Raw genomic sequence first — 15971 nt, forward strand, 5'->3', positions numbered from 1 at the left:
ATAACTACCTGCAGAAGTTTTCAAATTAATCCTGGTTTAACCAGTCTGACTACCAAAGATAATGTCCTAAGAATCAAATAGCGTATTATTACTAACCCCGTCCTGTTTAATTCTCTTATTGGAACCAACCTCAGTTTGCTTATGGATTCATTGCTTTTAGTAAATATTTACCCAGATGGTATTTTGGAGGCTTTCCAACTTTTAAATCACTGTGCTAAGCTGATTATGCAAGGTCTATCTGGTACCAAAGGGACCACAAAAAACGGCTGGTTTGATGATAAATGCAGGGCTGCTAACCAGCAATTAAGGGACCGATGTACGAATGTGTTTAGCGGTCGCAAACGGAGATTCAGGCCAATTGTGACTGCTAAAATGCCTTTTCGAATGTACCAACCCTATTTTGCGAGTCAGTAACCTATTAACAACTCGCTAAATAGGGTTTGCGGGTCAGTATGAGATAAGGGCGTGCCAAGGGGATGTACGATTGTTTTGTGACAGGAATGTGGTTGCAAAACAATTGCAGTGTACCACCTACATTAAGTAGGTGGTAACCCATTCACAAACTGGAAGGGGTACCCAGGGGACCCATTTCCCTTTATGATTTGTAGCAAAAACATTTTTAGGAGCAGGCCGTGGTTCCAGGGACCACGGCCTACTCTTCAAAAAAGAAACAGAATCATTTCATTTTTCTTTTTCAACTGGATCCCATTTTCCTTTAAGGCTGAGTAGCATTTAAAAAAAGTTGGTTTATTTAAAACCAACCTTATTTATGGTCTGCTGTCCCCAGCAGGCCACCATCCCTGTGCTATTGCCCATTCCCAATGTAACCTCCCTCATGAATATTGATGAGGCAGGTCTCTTACGACTAATTTGGAAATCACTAATGTGTCTGAAACACATTACTACATTGCATTTTGCGAGTCTCCAATCGTGAGTTGCAAAACATCGCAATTAGAGACTCGCAAAATTAAATTTACACACATCTTGCCCAAAGAGATGCATTAAATACCCTGCTAAGAATTACCAAAAATATTTTCCTACCTAGAGCAACTTATAGGGCAGTCATTAGGGATCAGAGGTAAACCTCGAAAGAGGAAGCTTGGGCTCGATTGTTACACACATATAATTCTGGTGATGCAAAAGGATTCTGAGAGATAGTTAAAGAGAAGCAGTGGTATACTAGTTTATCTGATGACTTTTGTACAAATATAACCACTGAACAATGGGTGGCACGGTTTAAAATGATTTATTCCATGGAAACAAAGAAATCTTTGGATTGTATGGAGGCAGAAGCAAAGTTCCCATTAGGTTACACCTTTGAGCTGGAGTAAGTAATCCTCGCCATTCAGGTAAGCCCTTCTCATGTTTAAAAGACGTTAGTAAATTCATTATATACTGCATAACCACAGCACAATAAGATTAACAATAATAATCAGACGTGCATATAGAGTATGAGACACTATCAAGAAAACCATAAAAGTCTTTATAATTTATAGGGGATGGGAAGAAAAGGAAGGACGGGGAAGGGAGGGTGAAATTGAGATCCTATGACAAATCATAAATGTTTGACAAAAATAACAACAAATTGCCTGAAAGTTAACCTTATATAATAAACATTATATTTTTAAACATATCATAAAATGTACCCTGTTACAAAAGGAGAGAGAGAGAGAGAGAATTCCTGGAGGACTAAAAGTTTCAGTAGATACAGAAACAATACGTGAGACATTACTATCAACTTGGTTGAGATATAAACTAAGGGGTAACCATAACAATTGCGCATTATGAGAAGATGTACATTGTATAGCATACATATTGCCTAACTTATGATGAGAACATACCGAATCCAACCACATTTTATAGGATAACTTATCTGATGTTTTCCAATTCAAACTAATCTGATGAAAAGCTATCAGTAACAGAATATCTAATAATGTATTTTTAGGGAAAGATGGAGTGAGCGAATTGGACAGAAAAAAAAGATGAATAATATTGAAGGGGCTATCAAAATTAAAAATCCTCTTAATCGGAGCCCAAATTCTGTACCAAAATCACGGGTATTGACACAATTGAATAAAATTTGCATTAAATCTGCATCAGGAAAATCGCAAGACCAACATTTAGCAAGGATGTCGGAGGAGAATTTGGAGCACTGCAAGGGAGTAAAATACAGGTGATGATAGACAAAAAATAGAGATTGTGTAATAACTGTGGACCGTGAGATTTTATATATGCATGCCCATGCCTTATTCCGAAAAGGGATTATCCAAGAAACTCCCAAGTCCCTTTCCCATAGAAGCTAGGACTTGGATTTGGTTCTGAAGGGGTCAGGAAGAGAGAAACATTCATAAATAGCCGAAGCCCTATGGCCCTTTTTCAGAAATTCCATAATGCCAGAAGAGAAGGGAACCTTCTTCGAAGAGTTCTGTAAAGAGAAATAAACATCTAGAACCATACTCATCTATGATAAAAAGAAAGTAGAAAAGGATTTGGGCTGTGATAAATAAGGCCAAATTGAAGGAAAGAAATAGGGGAGTCGTTATAAAAAAGTTAGGATACCCACATTAAGCCTTTATCCTTCCAGGTACACCCCAAAAAAGGCCTAATATTTATTTTGAGTAACGAGTTATACCATATCGGCATTTTCAAAAACAAGGCCATATCTAGAGTAAGTGGGAGAAAAGTGGATTTGAGCAGCGATGCCGTGTTGTGTAATATAGGGGAATGAGAAGCATTGTTATAGCAGTAAAAGATAGGGCTTGTTTAAAACCAAAGGGAAGAAGAGAAATGTGCTCAATATCCAGCCATAATGGAAAAAAGGACGAGGATAAATCATAAGTCCAAAGATCCTCTTGGCACAAAGCAAACGCTCTGTGATAACCGTAAAAATGAGGAAAATTAACCCCTCCCGCTAATTTTGGTTTTTGTAAAGTGACTAATGCCACTCTTGGGGGCATATTATCAAGACAGGTGATAAAATTATCGCGGCTTTAGCGGCAGAAAACTGCCGCTAAAACGGCGATAATGGGCTTGATAATATGCTCTATGGAATTCCAATTGAAGCCCATGTTAGATGTGAAGGACATCTAACCTGAGCTTCAATTGGAATTCCATAGAGCATATTATCAAGCCCATTATCGCAGTTTTAGCTGCAGTTTTCTGCCGCTAAAGCGGTGATAATTTTATCGTTGTTTTTTTTTATGTTTCTAAAAAAACTTGAGGAGTAACGTGTTGATTTTAAAAAAAAAAAATAATTTGTGAACCATACCCCCAAATATTACATTTTTGCAGAAGTGGACCACTGATAACCAGTAGGAGAATAAGAATTACTGAATGTGTATTTAGAAAGAGAGAGACTTCAATTTTTTATCCTTGTTAATTTTATATCCAGAGACAGTAGAAAAAAAAGAAATGTCTTGTAATAGAGAAGGTAGCAATAATCAAGAGAAGAGATAAAGAGAAGAATGTCTTCTGCATAAGCAGAAAATTTTAAATGCCGGTCTCCATAAGGAAAGCCAGAGATAGAAGCTTTAAGACGAATCAGAGAAAGAAAGGCTCAAGAGCTAAAACAAATAATAAAGCAGAGAGTGAACAACCTTGTCTAACCCCCCGTTTTAGGAGGAAAATATGAGGTAATCATGCCATTAACTACTACTGATGCTCGGGGCGCACGATATAAAAGGGAGATAAGAGCTATAATTTTATACCCAAACCCATGCCATTTTAAGGAATGAAACAAAAAATCACAATTTACTCTACAAATGCCTTCTCAGCATCAATTGTTATTGCTCCAAGAGAAGATTTAAAGGAAGGAGCTTTACTGATAACATTCAGATATAGTCTTGCATTGTCAGATATAAGCCTTCCCTTGACAAACCCTGATTGTTCTTTACCTGTAGGATCGGGAAGAAAAGATTCTAAATGGAGAGCTAAAAGCTTAGCAAAGATTTTATTATCAAAGTTCAAAAAAGAGATAGGCCTATAACTTTTACATTCACAAGGGTCCTTACCATCTTTATGAATAGGACAAATTATAATTCCTTGGAAAGTGCCAGAAGTAGAAGAAGACACACCAAAATGATTAAATAAGCGGTAAAAATAGGGACGAAGGAAGTTGGAGAAGTGGAGATAGAACTCTACTGTGAAGCCATTTGGAACAGGCATTTTTCCTAATTTAAGCACTCGTAAGGTTGCAGCAATTTCTTCAGGAGAAATGTAATTCTGTAAGAAATCAAAGACCAAATCAGGAGTGACAGAATAAGGGATGTGGTGTATATAGTCTACCATTGCGTTCAAAGAGATTTATAAAACATAACAAATTCTTCTAAAATAGCCTGATGATTAGTAGTAGACTTACCCGTTGATGCGGAAATTGAATCAATAATGTGCCGCTCCTTTCTTCCTTTAAGATAATTCGCCAATAACTTCCAACTTTATTTCTGCCTCCATAATAACGTGTATTTTTCCAAAGAAGTACAGAGGAGGCTTCTTCAGGAGAAATTGCAACTTGGCTTTAAGCAGGGTATTAAGTTCAGAGGGCAGCTTAGAGGAGAAACACTTCCTTTGTAAAGACTTAATCAACGAGAGAAGTTTAGTATGTTCTTTTAACCGCATCTTCCTCTGCCTAGAGACATAATTTAAAATGATATCTCTTGCCGAATCTTTGAAAGTATCCCAGAGCAAGGAAGGTGACATTTCCAAAATATCATTGAAGGAAAAGAAATCAGGAGCAAAAGCAATAAACATACTAGAGAATTGAGCATCTTGTAATAAATAATTGCTAAATTTCCATCGATGTAAAGGAGGACGGGGGAACAAAACTCAAGTCCGTAATAACCATAGCGTGGTCGGAAAGCACAATTGGAGAAATATGTGACTGTATGATAAACTGAGCAAGAGACTTAGAAAGAAATATAAGATCCAATCCTGAAAGTGAATGACAAGAAGCAGAGTAAAAAGTATACTCCTGGGCAGTTGGGTTAGACAATCTCCGAGAGTACACCAGGCTCCCTTATGTATAACAGAGTGAAAAATGAACTGTGGACTGTCGATCCAAAAACTGGTTTGTTATTTGATGACAGTCTCCTCCTAGAATAAAGTAAGAATCATGAAATTGTTTACTATTTTGTGCAATGGAGGGCCAAAAAGCAGTATCAGGTTGCGTTGGGGCATAAACATTCATATTAGTAACGGGGATATTGTCTATAATAAGGCTTACTATAATCCACCTACCCATATCATCTATTTGTTGAGAAATCATATTAACATTGTGGGATTTTTTACCCAGTATCACAACCTCATTCTTCTTATTCACTGAAGAGGAAACAAACGCAGGATCATCCAGGCCTGCTTAAATTTCAAAGCTTCACATTGTGTAAAGTGAGTTTCCTGGAGAAGAACCAGATCAAGATTAGATTTACCTAAATGGGATAACACTCTCTGTCATTTGATCAGATTAAGCGATCCTTTAATATTCCACATGATTACTCTGAATTATATACAATGAAGAAAATAGTTATAGGAGAACAATGAGGCATATCTGCAAATTTTAATATATAATACAAAAAAGAGAAAGAGCAATGTAGAAATGTGACAAGAAGGAGAGTAGGAAAAGAAAGGGTAGAAAGGAAGAAAAAAAGGCCAAAAGAAGAGACAGTACATATCCATACTCAGAATGTAAAGTAACATTAATACATATAAAGCTACATGATAACCCTAAAAAAAAGGAGAGAATCGAATAAAGAAAAAGGAAATGGATAAGGGAAGAATGCCAACAAAATCACCAGGTGGAATAGGTGTGAGCGGATAGAAGAGAGACGAGAAGGAGGGAGGGAAAAGGACAACACGAAAAGACAGTACATGTCAGAACCTGACGACTGTAATATGTACATTAATGGGGAAAAACATAACGAATAAGAAGCAGTGGCAAACACCGGATGAAAGCACCACTAACATGGGGCAACACACTACACCGGGATGTTATAGCACCAGTAGGAAACTGGCACATATGGAATCTGGAACACCTGCAGTAGAGAATAAAGAAAAGCAAAGTCAACGTGACATAGAAGCAAACATCATATAAAAAAGTAAGCAAAGGAAATGAAACACTGCAAGTAAAAAGTCTTAAAGTCAAGTTATGGGAGAAGGACCAGGAGTCTCCATCGAGGATGTAGAGTGAGATTGGATATATTTCCGGAGATCTGCGGGATCCTCAAATGAAAAAGTCTTGTTCTGAAAAGTAACCTTAAACAAGCATGGATGAAATAAGCCTTAGCATGCACCAAGAGTGCGTAGCGCAGGGGCAAAGATCCAGGAACTCATTCCATCATTTAGCAGTGATTGTAGACACATCTTGAGATATGAACAGACTTGCGCCAGATCAAAGTAGTTGTTTCTTGAGCTTGGCTCCATTTAAGACTTGCAATAGATCAGTGAACTTCAAAAATAGAAGAATTACTCCACGAGGCTTTGCTACTTGTTTTGTGCAAGAAATGATGACCACAGTGTTGGTAACAATACATGGAGTCAAAATCAGATGTATCATCATAGAATTTGTTACTGGAAAATGCAACAGGTTGTTCTAAATCAGAGAGCATTAATTTTACAGTTTCAAAATCCCAATCATCAGAGAAAGTACTGGAGGTGATGATATCATTTAAAGAAATTTTAAACAAATATGGTATTTTCAAAAGTATAGTGGGACCAAATATATCATACGAAACCCTATCCCAAACTATCCCGGGGACTGATATAAGGGTCACAAAGGACAAGTCTCTCTGTTCACGATGAGATGATGTATGTGGTTTCAGGACCACGTTCACATGTTGTACTGCAAAGCGTTCTGGGAGATAGTGTCCATTTCGGGGCAGGAAACAAACAGTCACTATATCTATCCAAAAGACCAGGAAAGGTAGACCAATTGCAATCCAGAGCTGTAGCCAGGGAGAAACAAAGTAAGTCTTTTTCAGCCAAAAGTAGAGATCATATATTTTTTCTTTGCAGGAAACAGAAGCTGGTGGTGACTCAGGTTCACTTGGATAAAGACAAAAGGTATCAAAATTGATGATGTAGCCAGACGAAGTGTGGTTTATATTTGGTAGCTCAACAGATTTTGTTGAACAGGCAAATGACTTGTTTCGATACAAAGATGTCGGTTAGGCCGAATTGAGATTTGTGTTTCATTTGTGTTTTGTTGCTGTTCAATTTCAATAGGCACGAGTTTCATTCCATTGTTGGTAACTCCATTACTTCGTATAGTAGAATCTTAAAATGTTATTAGTCTTTCTGTCTGAACTTCCTGTATGTGAGCAAGAGGAAATCAGTGGCTACCCAGGAGCCCACGCAGCCTGCTATTCAGTATCGGCCACATAGCGTGGTTTGATCAGCTCAATGGAGATGAATTCCTTTTCTTTCTTGCCGGCAGGAGACAAAAGAAGTACTGTTCTTGTTCCTTCAACAGCCATGACAGGTACAGGCTTTCTGTATGATGGCCCAATCTCTTTCTTGTCCTCGATCTTTCTCTGACCAGATCCCCGACTTTAGGGATCCAGACAGGTCTTGCCGTGACTGATTTGACTTCCCTAGTGGTAGTGCGTTTTACTTGCACGTTGCTTAGTAGTGCCTGGGATTCATTTGGATACTGTAAAACAGACAAACGTTTATTTGGCCAGGACAGGTACAGGCTCTGTAAGATGGCCCAAATTCGTTTTCGTCCACAATAATTTCTCTGGCCAGGTCCCCGATCTTTGGGACCCAGGCAGGTCTTGCCAGAACAGCTTTCACTTTACAGGGGTGGTGTGTTTTACTTGGACATTGCTTTGTAATGCCCGGAATTCATTGAGTTCCTGTAAAACTGCCAAACGATCATTGATGTCAAATGCTTTTTAATTCGCCCCGGTGCTGAAACAATCAAGATCGGGTACCCACATTCTAGTACCAAACAGGACCTCATATGGAGTACGGCCTCCTAGGGAACTCCTTGGCATATTATTAAGTGCCTCTGGACCCCATATAGGTGATTGGCCCAACTGCCACCCGAACCTAATACCCTTGCTGTTAGGGATTGCTTCAAGTCCCGGTTTTTCCTTCCCACAATTGAATTTCCCTCGGGATGATACGGAGAGGAGTACTGCAAGACCACACCCCAACTTCCCATAGCTTCTTTGAAAGGCTGAGAGCTAAAAGCAGGGCCACAGTCAGAATATAATGTGCCAATTGCGTATGTCCCTATCAAGACTCACAAATCCTGTATAATAGCTTGAGTGTAAGCTGAGCGCTGGGGCCAAACCCAGAGGAATCTACAGCATGAATCCACTGCCACCAAGATGCACTTGGAAGCCCCGTTAGATTGTATGGGGCCTCAGTGGTCCAAATAGACACATGCAAGAGGTCTGTCTATATCAGTAAAGGTGCCTGTGGTGGACGTACTACAGTGGAACCCTTCATCTTCTGGCAGATGTCACACTTAAGGAAAAAGCCCTCAGTCTACCTGGTAGGAGCAGGCCACCAATAACGTTGGTTCAATAATGAAACTGTTGCAGTAATACCTGTGTGTGCTAAACCCAGACCCTCGTATGCAGCTAGTATTAAACCTAATCTGTGATCCATGTTTGGTATTACTCTATCCCTCACTCCTGGAATTTGAGCATACGGAATATTTTGTGCATCTAACTTATAGGAGCACTTGAGTGGAAAACTTTTAAGCAAGGCTGAGCTGTTATTACAGGCCGTGTTGTCAGCTACCATTATCTATCCATCCATTCTCATGCTAGAATGAGTGATTGCAGCAATGGCAGCAGTTTGCACTGTTGCCTTGACGGCTTCATCAGCCAATGAATTCCCTTCAACGTGCACACCAACACTTTGATAACTCAGCATATGAATGATGTGAGCCTGCGGCAAGCCTTTCTTCAGCTCCACTACTTGTTCCCAAACCAACTTGTGCTTTATTGTGCAACCTTTTGAATCTCTCAACCTATTCTGGCCCCAATAGTGAAGGTATTCATTGTAAGACAGGACACAGTAAAATGAATCGCACAGAATCAGAGTGGGGAACTCCTGATCTGTATTTTTGAGTCCCAGTACTAAGGCTTTTAGTTCTACCAGCTGTGCCGTGCAATCTCCTAGAGACTGTGTCTGCATATTGCTAGGATGGAACTTGCTGTCCCACATACGTCCTTTTACAATTGCACATGTAGCACTCTATTGCTGTTTACTTCCGCCGGCAAGCTGAGCAGATATGTTAGCGTAAATTATGTAATCATACTGATCTAGAGGCATTATTTCATTTGGAATAAGATGCCCTTGTTTGCCCTGCAAGAATGTTTGTTTGTATTTTTAATGTAGTCTACATCATTGCAGTGAGAGAATTAGCCCACTGTATCCATCTTGGATGAAGTGCTTTTGCATTTGGAGCACTTGCTTTTCTAACAGCCTCTAAGGTTGGTACTGGAGTCACAACAATTATTTGTTTCCCCCCAGCTTGTGCCCTTTCTCTCACTACAGCAGTCTGTACTGCTGTCAGTATTTTTTCAGTTGACACAAAGCGCATTTCAGCATTTGTGTACAAATGAGATTTGTATGCAATGGGTACAGTTTCACCTTCATTGAAGGTTAGGTATGTGTACCCGGATTCACCCGCGATTACACGGTTACCAAATTTGTGGTATTTACAAGTGTGTGTGTAAGTATTTGGAAGCTATCATGTCAGCATGTAGGGAACATAGTATTTCTGTGTTTTCCTGTGTCCAATGTCAACTGAGAAATCAAGTCTAGTTAAGTCATAAATGCTTTACTTTTTCTGCATAATCCAAAATGTATGTTCTGCCAAAATTTAGGAAGCCTAAAATGGATTGTACGTTTTGCAGTCTTTGGAGGTTGGAGCAGCGCACATTTTTAAAACAATTAGCTGCTAGTCTTTTCCCCTCACTTGAGAGCTCATATCCTAAAAGTAGGACATTGAAGTGGGCAATTTTTGAATTTTTTAAAGTTACATTTGTAGCCCTCAGAGGCGAATCACCAAATTATGTTGTTCACCCTATTCAAATGATCAAATAATTAATCGTCCGTCAGATAAATATCATCTACATAGGACAATGCTTTCTCATCAAAATTTTGAAGTAACTCTGACGCTCTTGCTGAGAACAACCCGGGACTTTTCTTATACCCTTGGGGCAGTCTACAAAATTGTCGGTGAGCGCTTAGGGCCAGGAAATGCTGCTTTCAGGTGCTATATCTTGGCAGAAGAATCCATTTGAGATATCTAGTGTTGTTTTGTATTGTGTCTGCACAATGTTATTCATTAGTGTGGCACTGTGTGCTTTCTGTACTGCAAATTGTTTTCGTGCAAGTGTTGAAATACCTGTAGTCTAAAACTAGATGGTATGAATTGTCTGGTTTCATTACAGTAAACAAAGGATTGTTCATGGAAGAGGTGCAATTCTCAACCACACCTTGATATTCAAGTTGATCTAACATCTCCCTGACTTGTTATTTCGTGTCATGTTTTATTGGGTACTGCCTCTGTGGTGTGGGAGTCGTTTTTACTGGGATTTCATGGTGAGGTGACTCAGCATTCCACCCTACATGATTGCGCTATAATGCAGGAGCTAGTGCTACCATCCACTCCTGTGCGTATGAATGTTTTAGTGATTCTGGAACGAGATCAGAGAAAGCTGGCAAAATTGCTGTTTTGCCTTTTGGACAGTTCATAACGAACTCAGGTGGCCAATCTTTTTCAGCAAAAAGGATATCGTATCCATATGTCAGGTTCTTTCAAAAGAGACCCTTTACTTTCCTCGATATGCCCCCCTCTATATGGAGATTTATTTCAAGTAACTGATGCGGGACACTTACCCTAGTATCAGTTGTTTCCACTGTGATATGCTCATTCAACGCCACTGTCACCAGAAATTTGATCAGGTTCTGGCGAGCTATTGGTACTTCCGCTGCGCTGTCTAGCATCGTCAGAGCCTATTCCCTGTTCAGATGTTGAGTCCTCAGTAGCCTGGGCATTTCTTATTTTTAGGCCACCTACCTTCTTCTTTTTAAATTGAGGTTTGGATTTTGGTTTATATTATAGTCTGAAGTGCGATGTATATTCCTTGACTTTGCTCACTCTTCGGATCTGTGTTCTGACCGTCCTTCCCTCTCAGAGTGTTTTGATGAACCCTGAAGGGAATGAGAGGAACGTGTATCAGTATCCTGATATCTGTCAGGTTTTTTAATATTGTCACAATTTTTTATGGTTATATTTCCTATCAGAGGACTCTTGTTGAGTAGACCCGCCCCTTGATTGATTCTGCTTATTTTTTATCCCATTTCTTTTTAGAAGAATCAGGTGCTTGCTTGGAGTTAACCTTTTTAGGATTACCCGCCAATTGTGGTTTCACTGGTCTAGCTCCCAAATTATCTCTACCCAGTGAAGCATAGGTCTCTTCGATAATTTTTGGTAATTTCTGCTCCTGTTGTGCAGGAGTGCATTCCCTCAGGCGTTGGCATATAGCCACCGCAGCTGCCTCCTCTTTTATGTTTGCTCACATAATTGTAGATACTTGGAAAAAATTGCCTATCAATTTAATCCCTAAGTCCAGGGCAGGTTCTGCCCCGTACGCATTCTGTATTTGTCTTAATACTTCTGGTATAACTGCGATTGATGGGGTAGCATGAGTCCTGGTATAGATGGCAGCGAAGACTGTACCCCAAGTGGTACAATCCTCTATCTGGGGAGCTATCCCCATTGACAAGCAGATCGTTAATATTCTGTGCTTTTATTGTGGGCATTTGTTTGGAAATACGGCCTCAAGCTGTGCTATCTTTTGTGCAATCCAGAATGGCATTTGCTCATGTTTAGTGGGCATTCTTCCCATAATCGTGTTTAGCGTTTGTAGGGTGATTTTGGTTGCGGTCCCTTGTAGTTGACCTGCTGGAGTAACCCTTGTAGGTTGAAGTGTGAGTGTTCTCATAATGAACTGTGTAAGATTTCTCTATAGTTTTATCATCCTTTGTGAAGTGGACTTATGACTGCTACTGGCATTGTGTCAAATTCTGGATGTGGTGTGTATTAGCCGGTAAACCAGTCAAGTCGCTCCACCTCAACTGAGTGGATGAAGCCTCACTTTTTGTGGTGTGTGGGAGGGCACCTTTAAAACAGTTTATATGTTCCTGGTACGTTAATAGGACTTCTATGTCCTCATATGGATTGTATTCATCTGGTACTTTATCTGCAATATAGGAATGAAATGTACGTGCACCTGCATCTGCAGGTGGGAACTTGATCCAGGAATAGAACACCTCTGTACTGTATGCCTTGTGTGCCTTAATCGATGAGGAAAAAGTCTCACTTAATGCTGGGACACCAAAATCAGCTAATTTTAAAGTAAGTGCATTTCTGACATTTTCTTAAATATTTACAGCACCTTCCTGTTCTCTTTTCTCTGCTGCATTTGCATTTAATGCAGGCGCAACCTCATCTTGCACAGACATTTTTCAAGGAATTTTGTAGCATGGGAAAGTGATAGGGTTTTCTGAACAATGTAGGGAACTGTAATCCTTCAAGTTGAATATACCTATAGCCAATGCATAAGGTACACTCCAGACGTCTCTGGGTAAATGTGATTAGGGGTCTCTGAGAAAGCAGGACTGAACTACTCAGATTTGACCATTAAATAAGAACAAAACATTGTTGGTGCACCATGTTGTGTAGTTCCTACAAACCTATGTAGGATCTGCGTGTTTAGGCAACATAAACTAAGGGATTGGTGTCGAGACTGAGCCATACACAGTGCCACTATAAGCCCCACAACCTTACCAAGGAGTGAAGAGTTCCTGGCAACTATCGAACATGACAACCCTGACCCCTCAGGGCTTGTGGAAACAGCAGAGTACTTTTCGCTTAGTCACTTGTGCTCACTCAGTCTCAAAGAGATATACAGAATAAATGGTGGGGTCATTTTCAATGAGTATTCATTGAACCAGCAACATTCTAGTATAAAACATGTTTGCTGCAACAACCATTAGACCGAAACACATGCATACGGTTATAAGCATCAATAGAGTAAAGAAAAGGTAGAATTTTACCATGGTGCTAAAACAATGAACATATGGCAATAATCATGAGTACGCCTATGATGCAAACCTTAACTAGATGTTCCTAAGTGTAGCCAGCAAGTATGAAAGTGTATAGACAAGAATGCCCCTAGGTGAGAGCAAACCCCATTACCTGATTGGAGAGAGTGAAGGACCCAGTCTTGGTCTTGAATTGTACACCCCACAGGGGATGTCAGACCACTGCATGCTGGAGTGTCTGTGGGCTGGGACATCAGCGTCTTGTGTCAGCATGGACGCTTGTTCTCCTCTAGCTTGCCCAGCGAAGATGTGGTACCCTAAGGGGTTCTACCTAGATGTGTCATGGTACTATGGGCTTGTCGGGCAAGGATGACGATAGTGGTGACTTTTGTACAGTATTATTATGCAGAAGATGGTAATCCTGCTCTGATACTAAGAATCCTCATGCATAATAAATTAGGCTAGTTTTCGAAGAAAACCAGAGAACATTTATTCAGCACCTAACTAGGTAAAAGGTCAGCACCAGAGTTGGTATGTAGATTAAGGTAGGATAAATGTAGATACAACGTTGTGCGACTACTTAGGCCTATATTGGGGTACATTGGGGCTCATAACACCTGAAAATTCCAACAGGAGACAAGCACACAAAAGTTCTTGGAGACCTCCCCAAGCAGGATACCACAGGCGGGTAAAAAGAGTCAGTCCTTTTCATCTGCCACAGATAGAAGCAGCAACTGCAGGCCAACCCACCTCTCATGCAGAAAAGGCAGCGCTCCTCACACAGCTCTTAGACTCTTCTTAGCAGGGTCCTCATGTTTCCAGAAGTAATCTAAAGTCCTGGGGTTTAAGGTCTCATACGTATACCCCATTTCTCATTGTTCTCTATGCTTCAGAGTCTCTGAGCTCAGTACAAAACAGTACTGAGTGTGCAAAGAGCCCCAAGGCCCCAGCAGCATTGCAGTGTCCCTGAGCATAACACACCTCTCTGTGCTCCTGTCGGGTGGTAGGAACCTCTTCTCTGAGCCCATGCTCCCCAAACTGGGCAGGAGCAACACTGTTTCCCCTACTCACAGGGAGGTGAAGGCCGGAGTGCCCTGTCTGCCAGATACAGGCACAGGGGCATGCAATGCGGCAGGCCCTGTACTTCCACAAGATCCCAGGATATGAAGTTATCAGGACCCTTTTGATGTGCCTGTCTTACAACTATAACAAGCAGTATTTGATCATTTGTTCTTCTTATCCTGACCAACGTTGCTAGCATTGTTGTGTTGAAATCTTCATCCTATTGGACCACGTTGAACTCGGTATGGTGAACGTCAGGCTTGGATCTTTCTTTCCATGCCCTTAGTGGTAGATACAACCTTATGCACTTCGCAGATTGATCTCAAATCATATTTTTCAGGTTTTTAAATGAGCAAGTGCTTGCCAGCTTTATCAAAGTCTCTACGTTCCCTTCAATATATCCACCAGGAGCTAGGTAACAGTAATAAGAACTGTGCATTTCCATGACGGCACTCATGTTTGTTATTTTAATTATAACTGTATTTATATAGCTCATACTACCTCTGACGAAGCATTGACTGCGTCAAAATGAGTTCTTTACTTTGCTTCAATTAAGAAATACAATTTAACTTCACATTCCTCCTTTTCCACTGGTGCTATATAGTCAAATGATCTCCTTCCCTCCACAGTGAGATAATTGTATAATAAAACTGTTTTCTTGCTGGTCTGAAACATGGCATCTATGTCTTTCAAAATATTTGATCCATTTAGACCAGTCTTCAGTTGGTGCTACTAGAATATCAATATAATCAAAAGAGAGTGGACCCAATTGAATACTATACCAGAGTCTCTTGGGGTTGTCCCGGAAACCCTCAATCCCTATTTTCCTCCAGCGGAATATATAATCTCTGCTGGTACAGTTCCTTGGGTGGCATCATCATGGGGCTCCACACCTGGGTACTTACTTCCCTAGGTGTGGGATGCCTCCAACTGGAAGGAGAGTGTCTAGCAAGTACTAATGGTGGGATCCAGGCAGTTTTGCTAAAATTACCTCATATACCAAAAATGAATTTTATTAAAAATATCAAGAAATAGTGGTCAGGTTAAAAACCAGAAATTGCCTCTAGGGGTTGGAGGCCTTTGTCAGGACCTTGGTTGATCAGGTCCCTATTAACCGTGTTACTCAGGTAAGTAAATACACTTACATTCCTTCATTTTGTTTTTCATTTGATTGCAGGTATATTGGCCTACAACTGGGAAAAAAGATCACAGAAGAGAGATAAACCATTTTCCTATATATCCTCATTTTCATTGTTTACCAATGAAAGATTGTTCCAGCATGCATAAATCACCCAGGAAATGCAGAGTGCTGTTTGTTGCACCACACGTGTCTTATGTGGGTGAGAAATTTTGTTGCTAGAGTTGATCTAATTTCAATGCATATTATGTTAAAAAAATGTTCTCTTTAGTCGACCCAGTCATTAGACTGTGGAAAGTTCTTATTCCATGATTCTCACAAAACTCGGGAAAGGGGTGTCATTTTTCTTTGTCAAACTTTTTTTATGCTACGGGGTACAGTGTAATGATTAAAAGGTATTGTCTAGGCTTGTCTGTTGTTGATCAGCTATGGTGAATTTGCTCCCAGCACTAATCAATGGGGTGTGTGGTAGTTTTGTTACAAGAATTAAATGTTTGAATGTGATTACTTTATCTGGTGTCAATGTTGCAGTCTCTCTAAATTTGTATCCTATGGTGATGGGTAGGTAAATATTCTACATAGTGGCTAGACACAAAAGATAACGTATCATCACTAGAATATGTACCTTTATGTGGGGCACCTGATGCCTCATGGGTAGTGGGTGAAGGGTCAAATAGGGTTTGAGGGTTCCCAGGACAATCGCAAG

Source organism: Triturus cristatus, chromosome 8 (genome assembly GCF_964204655.1).
Source record: "Triturus cristatus chromosome 8, aTriCri1.1, whole genome shotgun sequence".
NCBI classification, from domain to species: Eukaryota; Metazoa; Chordata; class Amphibia; order Caudata; family Salamandridae; genus Triturus; species Triturus cristatus.